The sequence below is a fragment of the Scardinius erythrophthalmus genome (genome assembly GCF_964197995.2).
Source record: "Scardinius erythrophthalmus genome assembly, chromosome: 6".
In the NCBI taxonomy this organism is placed as follows: domain Eukaryota; kingdom Metazoa; phylum Chordata; class Actinopteri; order Cypriniformes; family Leuciscidae; genus Scardinius; species Scardinius erythrophthalmus.
The window spans coordinates 19,329,501-19,344,870 of NC_138226.1; the positions used below are offsets into that span (position 1 = coordinate 19,329,501).

General features: G+C 37.2%; 1 long non-coding RNA gene across 1 annotated transcript; it reads right to left on the reverse strand.

Moving 5' to 3' along the window:
• Positions 1–902: 902 nt before the first annotated feature.
• Positions 903–6,977, reverse strand: LOC308691939. The gene is made up of 3 exons (XR_014030285.1): positions 6,716–6,977; positions 3,354–3,395; positions 903–2,452 (listed from the first exon to the last, which is right to left on the reverse strand). It is a non-coding gene; the product is annotated as an uncharacterized lncRNA (long non-coding RNA).
• Between the last annotated feature and the right edge of the window lie 8,393 nt (positions 6,978–15,370).

Consider the following 15,370-nt stretch of genomic DNA (forward strand, 5'->3'; position numbering starts at 1 on the left):
GTAGTCTTAGTTCTGTGTCAAATGTACTTTTTAGTTTTTATTATATTTAGCCAACCTTGCCCTGTTTACATTCAGTCAAGTTTTAGTCGACTAAAAGCCTTTGTCATGCTGCATAATGGTTAAATTGATAATAGGGTAACGATTATTTTGCTTAAAATTATAATCACCACAATGTCATTTGAGAAATTTATATTTGCATTTTATCAGAATTATTGCATTTTTCAGATCTAGAGAATGTCTCATATAGTCTTATAATGTCTTATAGAACTCATAAGCATGGTTTATTTTACCTAATCTAGTTTCTTGATTTTTTTTTCATAGGCTATTTGTCATAAATGAACCCATTCTCTACTTTATATAAACAAGACATTTCTCCAAAATTAAAGTGGTGAAATTTCTAGCCTAATTCCAAATTACATTCATGTTTTGTTTTGTTTTTTATAAAAAACAACTGCAAAAAAAAAGAAGAAAAAAAAAAGAAGACCATTTACTGTCACACAGAACTGCGTAGGTGCATTTATTTTTATAGTCGAGATTCATGTTTGGAATTATTTCAGGTTTGGTCGCAGTTTTAGTCACAGAAACCTGCACAAGTGGCTCGTGAAGGAACACCGACTGGCTAAATTACACTTTCATTTTGCAAAATATCTCAAATGGAGATCGCTGAACTCATGTTTGTCTGTGTTTCTGATGTTTTCAGATCATCCGCGCTTCTTCAGCAGTGTAGAGAGAACGCGACGCATGGTTGCCAGATTGCAAATATTAAGTAAAACCTCGGGTAGAAAACGTGTTCTTTTAACATAAAAGCTCTGATTGGGGGATTTAAATTCTTCAAATCTGGCAACCACAAGTACGAAAGCTCATAGCGGCTTATTAAAAACAGTCTGTAATACAAAAACAAAGAGAGGTTAGAAATGCTTTTATTTTTTCGTCAACGATATTGCATGTTGATATAGTCACAGTTATTGTTTAATGACGTAAGTGTCCTCTCGTTAATGTCTTATCATGGAAGAAAAGGTTGTCAATGAATATTTTTCGTCATATATTTTGTGAACGAAATGAACACTACTACAGGCCCAATTGCCAATGGCTCAAAGGTCATTATTTCAGAATATTTCAAGTCCTGCACCAATACAGTCTTCCAAGTAGCTTAAAAATTACAAATTAATTGAAACCATCAGCTTTGTACAACAACCGCAAGCAAAACTTGGTTTTGCACGAAGCACAGACCATGAGCGCCACAGTGCCTAACAGCCCACGGCTGAGTCAAAGGAGAGAGGAGCCAAAGCGTAACAGTGGCTGACGACAACTGGGGGACGACCAACGGAGACGAAGCCGAAGGATCCACTGGCACTACAGACCCAGACGATACCGCGGTGATGAGTATTTGAGGCAGAGCCAGAGTACCCGAGGGCTGAGGCAGGACAGAGGCGAAGCCGAAGGGAAGGAGGAGGCCGCTGCAGCCGTAGGGGTGAAGGAACAGTGCAGCGGACAGCCTTCAAGTCCGTGGCGGAAGTGGAGTGACAACTGACCAAGGGGGAGCCGGAGGGACGAGGGAACCCGGTGGAGCCGTTAGGTCGAGGGTGTCTGGTGGAGCTGAAGGTGGGAGGAGCCAAGGCGCAGCCGACAGGTCGAAGGGCCAAATTGGAGCGAAGTAATTAGAGGCTGGAGGCGGAGCAGCAGCATCCTCTTGCTCAAGCGCTGCTGGTGGTTACTCGATGTCACAGCAGGGCATTCTCAGAGATGGCGAAGGGGAGAGCAGAGGTGGTGCTGGAGGACTGGCTGGGCTCTGCGGTGACATGGCAGATGGAAATACCAAATTCAATAAAACAGTCTCAGTGCTTTCTAGAAACAGTGATGATGATTCAAAGAAAACTGACAAATCAAAGTCCAAACAGTTCAAAGTGCTGTCTAGAAACAGAGACGAAGAACACGAAAAGAGGTGAGAATTCCGCACTGAAGTCCATCAGCCAGTCCTCAGTCTCTATTTCCACCAGTATACCCTCAGCCTCTGGTGTCGTGGGCTCACACACCCCTGGTCAGACTCACTGTAGGGCTCCTCTGGGCAAGGGTCAGCGATGTCCACTTGTCCTCGTGCTCTGGCTAACGCATCGCGGCTGGTAGTAGCTCTCCGTCTGCAGGGGGCTCACATGATTTCTCCGTGGTCGAAGGTGGCGAAACTGGCTCCGGGTCCGGCTGTGTTCTGGACCTAGGTTAGACACTCTCTAGACACCGGATGATGGCGTCCCTTCAGTTTAGTCCAAAGGTGTCTGGGTGGTCTACAGGGTGGTGATAATTAGCCCCGATCCAAAACAATGACTTCAGGGTCTCATCGCCAAAGGGGCTGGTGACGACAAGATGGCAGAATTTTTCAATGAAATCCAGTATATTGTGGCTCATCTGAGCCACAGTGGCAAACTTTGTTGCCTATTCCATACTAGTGTTGGTTGTTCTGTCACAAGATGAAGGAGATGATTCCACAGGTTTTAATACGAAAAGTCTTTAATAATAATAATAAAGTAAACATAAATACAGCAGGTGTAACAGAGCATGTGTGCGTGCAACAAAAGCAAACACAAACAACGACTGACAAACACAGAGTGAAAGTGAGGAACTTGACTTGAATACATAAGGTGATGAACTAAATGACGAACAGCTGTGATAAGTGTCCATGGGAATGGACAAGTGGCGAGAAATTCAAACAAAGGAACAGATGTGATGAATGAAAACAAAATGAAAGTCCATGAAAACAAAACTAGGGACAAACACAACTGAATAATTGTGACATATTTTGGCTTAAAAACAGCCAAATTCACCAAAAGGCGACGTCTTTTGTCTTTTGGAAGTTGCATTCAAAATCCACTTGGCTCAAAAATCTGAGGAATGACTGTGAGAAGTCACAATTACTTAATTTAATTACTCTACTCTGGGGCAAAAAAAAAGGTTTCCATAAATATCAGACCCTTCCAGGCATAATATAAAAAAATATATGATTTAATACAATCAAAATCCAATTCATTTATTAAAAAAAAAAAATCACAAATTGAGAGCTATGATGGGAAATTTCGATATCACATAGAATCTCCATCTTCAAGAGATGCTACAACAGGGAATTTCCAAGGCAAGGCACTCAAATTGGATAATAAACTACTGAAATGAGAAAACAAACAAACAGACAAACATCCTGTTGTATCTACTTTTAGACATGAACACAAGGGCTTTATTGTGCACAGTTTATGATAGAAACAGACCTACTCACACATATATTTAAAAAGGTCATAGAGTATCATGCAGAGCACAACTGTCCATGATATGTCATGATAAAAGAGTGAATGTAAGAAAGTTTGTCAAACCTTGAACTGTTCCTTCCTGGTTGTGTATCGCACCTGCCACTCCTGAATAAATAGAAGTTGAAGGCCAATATTTCAAAACGCAAGCAAAAGACGCGTGCAAATCTTAAAGGATTAGTTCACATAACATTGGAAATTATGTCATTATTTACTCACCCTCATATCGTTCCAAACCTGTAAGACTTTCATTAATCTTCGGAACACAAATGAAGATATTTTTATGAAATCTGAGAGATTTCTGTCCCTCCACTGACAGTCTACACTTGTGTCTTCAAAGAGTTCGTAAAGAGATTGTAAAATGTACCCATATGAATCGAGCTATTTAGTCCAAATTTTCTGAAGAGACACAATCCTTTTATATGATGAACAAATTTAATTAACAATTATTCACATATAAACATTCAACAACCGACACATCAGTTATGGTAAACGGAAGCTCAAGCATGCTTGCTTGACGTGCGAGAAGCAATGAGGTTCATTCTCATGTGTTACGCAGCAAGTTTAAGCTAGAGCCACTGAAAAACAGAGTTGCGACACTCCCTACGACCCAATTAAAATTGAGGAATGTGGAAGTAACGCATGTAGTGGAGCAAGCAATAGTTCCAAACAACCAGCATTAAATCCCACTCATTTTAGTGCTTCTCAAGCACACTCGCTGGTAAACTGACAAAATAACTTATTTTTTGACAGTTTAATGCATTATTTGACCTCTCTAAACATTTTATGTTTATCGTTAGATAATATAATAGATAGTTCGACTCTAATTGCAGTTAGATAACATGAGCAACACTTCAATAGCTACCATAACCAGATACTAGTTGTAATATTTTAACAGATTTGAGTCTTTTTGCAATCTTTCTCACACTGCAGGAAGTTGAACGAGTTTCTACGAAAACTGCCCATTCAAGCGCCTCCCAGGATATAATATATAATAAAGTTTATGGTCAATATTCAAGTTTATATTTACGTTCAAAGTTTCCTTGAATGCATTTTTTTTTACTTGTTTTTTTTTTAAAACACTTTTAAACTTGTTGTTGTATCTTGAGTATCATAAAATAACAGTAGGATGTGAGTATTTAACATTTATTTATTTATTTATTAAATGTGTAATTAACCTTTTAAGCAAAATTAAACCTTAAAAAAATAAATAAATAAATGCAATGGAAGAATCAGAAATGTTTACTTTTTTAAAGTACTACATTGTTGATAGGCTACCCTAGTAAATTTTTATTGTCACTGAATTATTAGCATGTTTTTTTTTTTTTACTGATTTTATGAAATTTTTCTAAATAAAAAAAATAAGGGACAAGCTAAAACCCTTGATTATAAATGTTAAAATAAATGTAATAATTGAAAAAAAATATATAGATTAGAGCAGGGGTGCCCAATCCTGCTCCTGCCGATCGACTGTCCTGCACAGTTCATCTCCAACTCACTTAAAAATTAAAGGCAGGTGTGTTTGATTAGGGTTGGAGATGAACTGTGCAGGACAGTCGATCGGCAGGAGCAGGATTGGGCACCCCTGGATTAGAGTGAATCATATACCCAACAATGTACACAAATGAAAAAAAAGAAAAAGAAATCATGTATAGTAAGTGTTATATTTACCATGAAAATGGGCAATGAAAATGCTGCAAAATGTTTAAATTTCTTGTTTTTTTGTTTTGTTTTATCAACTTCAATATGCTTAGTGTTTAAATTGTGTTTTTTTTTTATGACTAAGACAGGTTTAAATTGGATTTTAAAACCAACCAGGTTTAAAACCATCATTTTAAGGCAGTAAGATGATTTTTACTGAGACACAAAATGGCACAAAATCCCAGGAATTACCCTTTGACCGTATAACCTTGCTTTCATGCTGATCAATATTTATAAATAAAGTGAATAAAAGCCTAAATTAAACCTATTCATCCTATAAAGCTACCGTGTCACTACAGAAAATTTGGACTAAACCAGTGGTTCTCAATCCTGGTCCTAGGGACCCACAGCTCTGCACAGTTTGCATGTCTCCCTCATTTAACACACCTGACTCAGATCATCATCTCGTTAGGAAAGAGCTCTATGAACTGAACTGGGAGTGTCAGATAAAGGAGACATATAAAATGTGCAGAGCAGCGGGTCCCCAGGACCAGGATTGAGAACCACTGGACTAAACTGTTCGATTCATATGGATTAATTGTATGATCTCTTTATTAATTTTTTGAAGGATCAAAAATTTGGTAGTTGCCTAGCCTGTCAATGGAGGGACAGAAATCTCTGATTTCATTAAAAATGTCTTCATTTGTGTTCTGAAGATGAATGAAAGACTTACGTGTATGGAACATGAGAGTGAGTAAATGATGACAATTTGAATTTTATGGATGAACTATCAAAATTTTTCACCCAAAAATGAAAATTCTGTCAGTAATTACTCACCCTCATGTTGTTCCAACCCCGTAAGACTTTCATTCATCTTCGGAACACAAATTAAAATATTTTTGATGAAATCTGAGAGCTGTCTGAGCCCTTCATAGGATTCTAAGGGATCGAAACTTGCCGGCCCAGAAAAGACATCGTTAAAATAGTCTAAGTGACTACAGTGGCTCAACCATAAGTTTATCAAGCGACAAGAATACTTTTTGTGCGCAAAAAAACAACAACAAAAATAACGACTTTTATTCAACTACTCATTTTCGTCTGTGTAGGCGAAACATAGTGTAACAGAGCAGCTCTCCTTGGCCAGCATCACACACATGACCAGCGTCAGCCAATAGTGAGCCTACGTGGTGACCAGATGCACTGTGCTGTTACACTATGTGAATTCATTCAGGCACACACAGACGAAAATGAATAGTTGAATAAAGTCGTTATTTTTGTTGTTTTTTTTGCGAACAAAAAGTATTCTCGTCACTTGATACACTTGTAGTTGAGCCACTGTAGTCACTTGGACTATTTTAACGATGTCTTTACTAACTTTTCTGGGCCGGCAAGTTTCGATCCCATAGAAGCCTATGGAGAAGTGAGCCAGCTCTCAGATTTCATCAAAAATATCTTAATTTGTGTTCCGAAGATGAACGAAAGCCTTACGGGGTTGGAACAACATGAGGGTGAGTGATTACTAACAGAATTTTTATTTTTGGGTGAACTATCCCTTTAAATACTTCTGCGTGCACCTCCATTGAAAGAGTGCACGCCACAGCACAGCACGCGCGACTTCACTTGAAGTTTGTTTTTGATTGCGATGTAAAGAAAATATTACGTGAACCAGCGTAAAACACAAGTGACGAAGTACCTCGCCGAATATACACCTACCTAGTCAGGTACAGTCTAATATTAATACGTGTTGTCTGAAAAATGAACAATTCTGGCACTTGTAAGTTACTCACAATGTTTCTGACGCCGCGTCGGTTAGCCTCGCAGTTTCTGAGAGGTTCTGAAATGCAATGCCACGGCTATATAACTTATACTTTAATTGAGTTTTGAGCCTGTAGTCTGAATTTAATGTAATGAGATAAAAAAAAAGAAAAAGAAATTGTGATGCAAAATAATGTCAAGATAACACGTCTATTGATCGAAGTGCTGTCGACTACACAAACATGTAGCGCGACCAATCACAGTCCGTTTCACTAACAAATGATTCTTATGAGCAGAATATTTAGAGCGAATCAGTCTGATGAATATTCACTTAATGAACACACTAATCATTACTTTCAGCTGTGTTCACTAATATGCTATGTTATATTATTTCTGTTCTTTTAAACTGTATTTAATTAATCTAACTTTTAAGTAGGCTAACGTTAGCTAAAATTACACACTTCTCTTTTAGCAACAGTCTTAAAAAAAGAGGTGTTTTGCAAAGAGGAAGGTTATCATATCACCTTACGTTCCTCTGTAATGACTTAAACTAGGAATCTATAGCTGCAGCATCTGCAAAATAAGTTATTGTTATATGTGCCATGGGAAAATGTTCAAGCAATCTAGGCTGCTCTTCATTAAACTCTGGGAGGGTCAGCTTATTTAATTATATGTATTTAATTTAATTAGCTATATGTAATCTCTTGATTAATTTTAGCATTTATTTAAAATAATTGTTTTAATACTTCATGTTTTGTGTGGTCAAAAGGATGTTGCACCAGTGTTTACCACACAGAAGTGATGGCAACATCAGGGGCCCGTTCTTCGTACGTTGCTTATTACATCCGAGATCAAATGACACATCCAAGATGATATCATCGTGCGAATCATGATCTGGCTAACTCGGTTCTTCGAACACACTTGCCGGATATGATTAGTATCGCTGGATTGAGTTATCTGAGATAATTGCGCATTCATGCGCTGGTTAAAAGGGGATATGTATCGATAGTAGAAACATTGATCAGCAACGCTGCTATTGGCTGCTCAGCGTGGCCAAAGAGCGCTCTCAGTTTTTCCCCTCAGCAGAGCAAGAACTAATAGTCGAAGTTTATTCGGAATTTTAATGTTTAATCAAAACGCCAGGGAACACCTCAAAGTCTGCAAAAGCCAGGAGAGAGGGCTGGCAAAAAGTAGCAGACAATTTAAATCCGTTAGAAGTGGCCATGTTAGATGTTTTTATCACTTATTAGCCTATATTTTTGTATTTTAATAATTGCATAATTACTTTGTGCATTGTAATGTCAGTCACCATACTAGAACATGGGAACAAATAAAAGTGAAGTACAAAAATATTCTACATAATGGTATTTTTTTTGTTATATTATAGTCTCTTTTATAAAAGGCACTGTTAAATAAATGGTTGTCTGATTATAAAAGCAACCAAGAAAAAAGCTGAGAAAAAAAAAGAAGAAAAGATCTTACTCTCCTACACTGTAAAATAATTTTTGCTGCATTAAATTAAGGCTGTATAGTCATTTCAACTGTTAAATCTTGAGTAATGATGAATTGCTTTGACTTGTGAAAGTGAAAACTGATAAACTTATGTTAATGTAAAAATATTTTGCCATGAGTTATTGATCACATTTTTCCCCAGTGTAGTTCATTGTAATGACATTGTGTTTTCCTCTTTTGTGCAATTTTACACAATACACCAACACTTGTATCTGTTCCCAAGAAAGTGGTGGCTGAAATATGTGCAGTAAGTGGACATTTTCTAACTTTCCAAAGGAAAGAAAGTATAAGACTTTGTAATGTCCATTTGTTTCCATTGCACTGGACAGTGAATAAACCCTCTCAGATAACTGTCATATGGAGGAACTAGCCTACCTGCAAGCGCATAAATAACTTTACTTCATTTATACTTGTATGCTTTATGGCTGCAATATAAGTAGCAGGATTCCACATCTACAGAAAGGCCTACAGAAGAGTCTGCACAGACAGAGGAGACATAGGCCTACAGGTGGGCAGTGAATAGCCAACTTTTCCTTTTTATTTGTTGCATGAGGCATGTGTCTAATATCACTTGACCACTGGCTTTTCTTTACAAAGAACAAATAAAATAAAACTCAAGGAACTAAGCTTTGTCTTTTATTAAACATTTAATGAAAAGTTTTTTTTTTTTTTTTTTTGTTTTTTATGTTGTGTAATATGGCACATGCAACAATGTCACAGGCCCTGTCAGGTGTGCAACCCTCAGACTTTTCAGACACTGAAATCTTCCCTTTAGTTAGCCAAAGTTCATTTCATTGTGTGCCCTTGTCCTGCTGCATTGTAACTGGTTTGGGTCAGGGAATGGGGTCATAAAACACCTGTCTGCAGACAAGAACATGTCATAATCACCTATGAAAAAATGCAGTTCTGTTAGGATCAGCATAAGTGTATGTAATACAGTGAGCTTGATATTTAATTGTGGAACTTTCCTTACCTCTTTCAAATAATGTGCATAAATGTGAATCTCTGAAAATGCTTAAGTCATGCACAGATCCTGGCCATTTTGCTTTCACATTTGTGATATGGAAGATTTTAGTCAAGTGCCTTTTTTATTTTATTTGATATAATATTACTAATCTGGAATATTAAGAATCACAATAGTAACTGGGCTGCACATTTACATTGTGAACCCCCTTTCTGTTCACATAATCCCCTTCATTGAGGCCTTGATGGCAGTCTATGGTCTAGCTAGCCTATGGTACCAATCACGTTAGTGAAGCCTGAGTGACATATACTATTACAGTATATGGCATGGTCATGATTGAATCATCTTCATAAAAAATTATGATAGCCTAAAAAAAACCTGCTTTAAAAAAACTGCTTTACAACATTGGGTCTAAAGTGGCTTGGAAATGCCACAAAAAAAAAAAAAAAACTAAAACTGTTTTTTAAACCTAAAAGCGCCAGGTAAACTCCGAATGACACGACAGACAGCACTTTCCATCAGGTTCTCCGCATCTCCAGTAGTGTAAAGGAAAGAGCTACTCGCAAATAATCTTAGGGCAATGCAAACAGTTTGTGCTGTAGTTAAAGACCGACTCCGACAAGTCTAAAATAAATGTGCGTTTCCAACAAATTAATAATGTAAACGACAATCTCACGAGTCACGAGAAAAATATATATCTCAGAATGTGCACTATCGCGCTGCGCTGGACTTCCCGTATCAGCTCCGCTTATGAAGCCGCAGTCTAATCCTGATAACATGAAATAAGCCTGCTCCCGAGCAGGTTTAAGATTGCGCACCTGTTGCTATGACAGCAAGTCCAGGATGAGCGTCGAAGAACCAAACAATCCAAGATCATGCCAAATCGCCAACAATCAAATCCAGCTAACTGAGTTAGCGACGTACGAAGAACGGGCCCCAGGTTGTTTCCCCAGGTGTGGTTTGCTGAATGATGAAATGTCCTGGTTAATGATTTCACTGAACACCTAGCCAGGACAGTGTCCTAATAGACAATCATTTGTTATGATATATTTTAAGAATATTATGAATAAAATAGATCTCTTAATATTTAATTAAAATTGTTCCCTACATTTGAATGGATATAATTAAAATTAAAATGTTTGGATATTTTGAATTGTATTGCATTAGATAACTAAATATGACCAAGTGTTATCTACTGCAAACATTACGCTAGACACTTTCTCAAAGCACTTTACCTTGTCGTGTCATTTTTATGTGCTGTGTGTGTGCTTCAATGCAAACAGCATTACTGTAGAACAGTGATTAAACTGATTTGGAACTGGAAACCATTCTAAATTGGCCTTCTAGCCTACCAGAATCGAGTATTCAGACAGACCATAAATATATTTAACAATATATCAGTTGTTTAGGCTACTCATTTAGAACCTTTCTTTTATTAAATGGTTTGTTTGGAAAGTTTGCTTAAGTTATCTTTCTTTAAAATCATTCCCATTTGGTTTGATATTTTATTAATGCAATGACATATGTGACCTACAAGTGTCCATATATTTTGGGGGCTATATTTTGATAATTTCCTACTGTTTAACCATCATTATTGGCAACATTGGAGGCATTTATGTTCTTTCTCTCCCTCCAGTTTTTTTTTTATAACCTTGGTAACAGACCTTACTGTCAGCAGTTCATATTTTAACACTTTCTAACCCCTATACCATAAACACAGCCTGCAGCCATTCACCACAGAGTGTCTCTATGAGCAGTGACCTGACAGAAGTGTTAACTACAGCAACTCCTCACTGTCTCACTAGCCGAGCTACCTTGCCAAGCTCCTCTCGTCTAGTTAATTTTAGTGATGTGATTCCAGCTGTCACTCTGTTTAATCCTATTCTTTACCTCAGTGCTCTCCACTTCACTCACACCTTCCATCACTCCAGTCCTCCGCACAGGCTATTCAGTCCTCATCTCGCTCTTCAGCTATGTGGCCACACAACAGGATTTAAAACTCATTAAGGGATTTCCCAACAACCTCTCTAATGAGTTATGAAGAGGCTGTATCAGGGTTGATTAGTGAGTTTGCTTTTGATGGGCCACTTCAACAATTGTGCCCGTAGCCGATTTGAAAAGGTTGGGGTCATGGCACGGCCTCGGTAACCTTTGCTGAAGAGGTTAGTGGTCAGAAATAATATCAGGTGGAGTGGCACAAAGATTCCAGTGAGGAACAGGATGAGTCTTTGATGAGCTACCTGAGATTACTCCTGTCCCCTAATCAAAAACATATTTAAAATAAACTAAATAATTAATAATGGTATTAAAAAAATGTAAAAGTTGCAATGTCCATAGCATTAGTCTTGTCCTTGTAGTTGTTGTTTTATTGGACATAAGCAACATAAAATAATCAGTTTGTGATTTACTCATGAGTTAAACTGTATGATAAATCTGTAAGTTGCTTTAAGTGTTCTTCCAGGGTAAATCTGTAAAATAAAAAAGCTGCCATTTTATTTTAGAAAGGCAGTCCTTTCATATTTGGAGGTCATTGCCATCAAAAAGTTGAAAACCTTTGAGACAATATATGACAAAAATATGCTAGGTTTAGGCAGTATTGCTAAAGCTTTATTATTATCTCTTCAAAATCTTTATGTAACATTCTGATGATATGAACATATAAGACAAATTCACAAAGGATCTGGTTGTTTTTGTGAGAGGTGGCATTTCACTAAGAGGCTGGCTAGTAAACAATTCTGGGAATGACACAATGACCAGCACTTTTTTTTTTGTAAAAGGGGAAACTGCTAAATGATTCCTTTGTCATTAGGGCAAAAAAAAAAGAAAAAATTGTATAATTGAGGAAAAATACAGTATTCTTCTGTAAAAAAAAAAAAATATATATATATATATATATATATTTATTTTTATATATTTTTTAATAAATTAATTTTGTTTTATTGGCAGGTGTGATGTGAAGTTGGTGTTAGAGAAGTTAGTGTTAAATCTCAACTTATAGTTGATTCTAAACTAGACTAATCATATCAGAAATCAAAAGAAAGCTTTAAGGTCACAAGTCAGTTTAAAACTAATTTACAGTCTGGATTCAAAAGTGTCTCATTTGCATGCATTCAGTATCTCAAGATAAACTAAACCTTTGAGTAGCTTAACACATGAATGTGACAATTTTATACAATGTCATATTTGCTTTATTTCACTTTAAATGATGATAGAACCATGTGAAAGGCACTTTTTCTTGCGTTTCAGACTGTCAGAAGCATGTAAAAATGCATCTGACATTTTTGGTGCACTCAAAAAAATAGCCTCCAGTCTCATCAAGTGATTTGGGCAGCTAACACAAAGACACATGTGTTTTGGTAGCCCATTACAGCTAGGATCACACTGAAACGTCCTTTTTTTCTTCTGACACACACACACACACAGAAAGTCAATCTCCAGTAAAACAGATGACTCCACTGAAATGTTCTGTGAATAGAGATGCTTGTGTGCTATCAGAATCTGGAACCCTGACAAGGGCTGTCTCTCCTTCCATCACAGAGACTCTAAAACCCTCGCTTCATACGCTGCATTTCCTGTGAAAACAGCTTTTTTTTGTGAGTTGTAAAAAGCATTTTGCTGCATGTTATAACTAACATCTCTATGAATGTTCTAGCTTATATCTAGTTCAAAACCAGGTCCAAGCATCACAATAAATGTTTAGGTTAAAGATTTATATCACGTATTTTGTGAGAAATCCATAATAATCTAGGGATGAATATAATGCAAGCACTCTAAGAAAATACTTGTAGCCTCAGTACTGTTTGAATGATCCCACCGGTAAAATCAGAATTTGCACATTGCAGGCCAACCAGTAATGACAATTATAAGACATAAAGCACTATTGACATCTGCTAATGGCCTGATCATCTTTCTAATGGGCGATCTCGAGGTCAAAACAATTACCATACTAATGAAGTAGATAGTTGCTGAAGTGCCATGGGATCTAAATTGCCATCACCGTGACCTTTGTGTGCTTTGTTATTTGTACACTGTACAATGTAGAATTTCAAAAATGAGTTGAGGTTTTGTTTTCTATGGGTAATGCTTGTAAATGGAGAGCGCTTGTCTGTAACTATGGACAGCATTACATAAAGACTCATGAGGAAAAATATAAATCTACAACTGTTTCCTAACTGAAATTCCTACAACTGCCCATATAAGTCTCAACACTATACGCACGGTTATTTTAAGCTGAGGAACAAGCACTTTATTATATCACAAGACAGTAAGTTACTAAACAAGACAGCAAAGTCAACAACAGTGTAAATAAAGCTGGCAAAGAGTCAAAAAAGCCCCACCCATATTAAGATTCATCGGTCGGTGGAACTTCACTGAAACACTAGTTTCTGGCTGTAAATAGGTACCTATTTGACCTACCTGTAAATAGTTACCTAATTTGTTCCTGAAATAGGTAGTACTTTTAAATTAATACGTAGCGACCATTGAAAAAGTATGTTCTATATTAGTATAAATGTGTTGTATTGGTGCGTTCACGCCATGTCGTAATTATGAGATTACAACTTGTAAAAAGCGTTCACGTCCTTGTAAAACTCGTAATTACAACTTGCAAACAGAGGATTTTCTGAGAGCTCCGACTTGTAACACCTGACCGCTGCAGATTCAATTTGGAATTGATAGTGTTACCAAAGAAGCTCATAATTCCGAGTCCGAGGACATAAACAGCTCAGAGTACATGTCACATGTTGTCATCTCATAATAACGGTTATTACGACATGGCGAGAATGCAGCATATGAATGAAATCCAGACATACTACATTCAGAATGTGATCTATAGTGTCAATTCCCTCACCATTGGTGTGTTCGACTTGAAGTGGCGCTGCACAGACCGATCGGTGTGTGACATCAAAGTACCGCAAGAGTGATTTGAAAGCATACAGGGCCGTCTACTCTCGTGGTGCTTTGATGTCATACAGCGATTGGTCTGTGCAGCGCTGCTTCAAGTCAAACACACCTAATCACAACTCCTCATGGGATAGTAAAAACGTCCATCGTATGTGCACTTCAGAATCTTGCAGGAAGTAGTAGGTCATCCTGGTAATTTTTGGCAACTGTTTTATGAATACAGTAGGGATGAATATAGTAGGGTAGTATGATTGCATTCAAATGCAATCTTTGTCCCGTTGACCTTCCCAGTATGCAGTGAGCAAGGCCTTTTTGAATTGAAATGCAGGAATGTGCACTGTACAGTAACTCACCTGCAGTGTTTGTTGGTTTAAAAAAAGTGATAAAAAGTAAAGCTGCATCAAGCTTTAAATTGCACAATAGGTTAATGAGCCAGATTGAATGAAGAAAGAAATCTAGTGCCTCTCATTTCACAAGATTTTGAGAAAAATTCCAAGAACATTAAATCTGGCTATTCACCTCCAATATACACTGGATAATGGTTATAAGCTTGTATTTCTGAAAGTTGTATGTTGTGAGAAATATGTCATTGACTATTTTTCGGCTTTATATGCTGGATCTAAGTATAGTTTGGCAGTGTACTAGCTTTATAACCTTTATTCTTTGTAGAGTGAATGTGATACCTGATTCTGTTCTTTTAGCTCTGACTATTGTTTATGGAAAACCCATGTTTTGTTATTTGCTTCACACCGCCTTTCCTCCTAGTGACAGTGTTGACCCCTGGGAAATCATTTCACAACAATTATAACTCAAAACACAGACTGCACAAGCAGTTATCTGCATTGAAGTCATAATGAAGGAAACATTTAAAACAGTACAAGCTAAAAAAGAAAAGTCTAATTATTCCTGGCTGAAACGAGCATGTGGATGGTACAAATCTAAAAGGGAAATTGTTCTGATTACTGTGGCAGATGCATTCAGAGTCATTCTAACAAAACAAGAAAATATTGTTGCATTGTTTAGGAAGAATTAGTTTGACATCCTTAGAAGCTAGGGGGATTCAGGCAACAGTTGTTGGATGCCATGTTTTTTATGATTTAAATGACCCATTCATTACTCATTTATGAGGATAGACATATTTATAAGTAATTTGCTATTTTTAACACCATCTCTTTCCTTCTACAGCAGTAAAGCAACCTGCCTGTCATAAGCTGCACGTTGCACGTCATGTCTGAGGTCATGTGTGTACAAGAGTGATGAGAGTGAGGCAAGATGGAGGAAATTTGCTGACTTAAACTGTGGCAAAGGT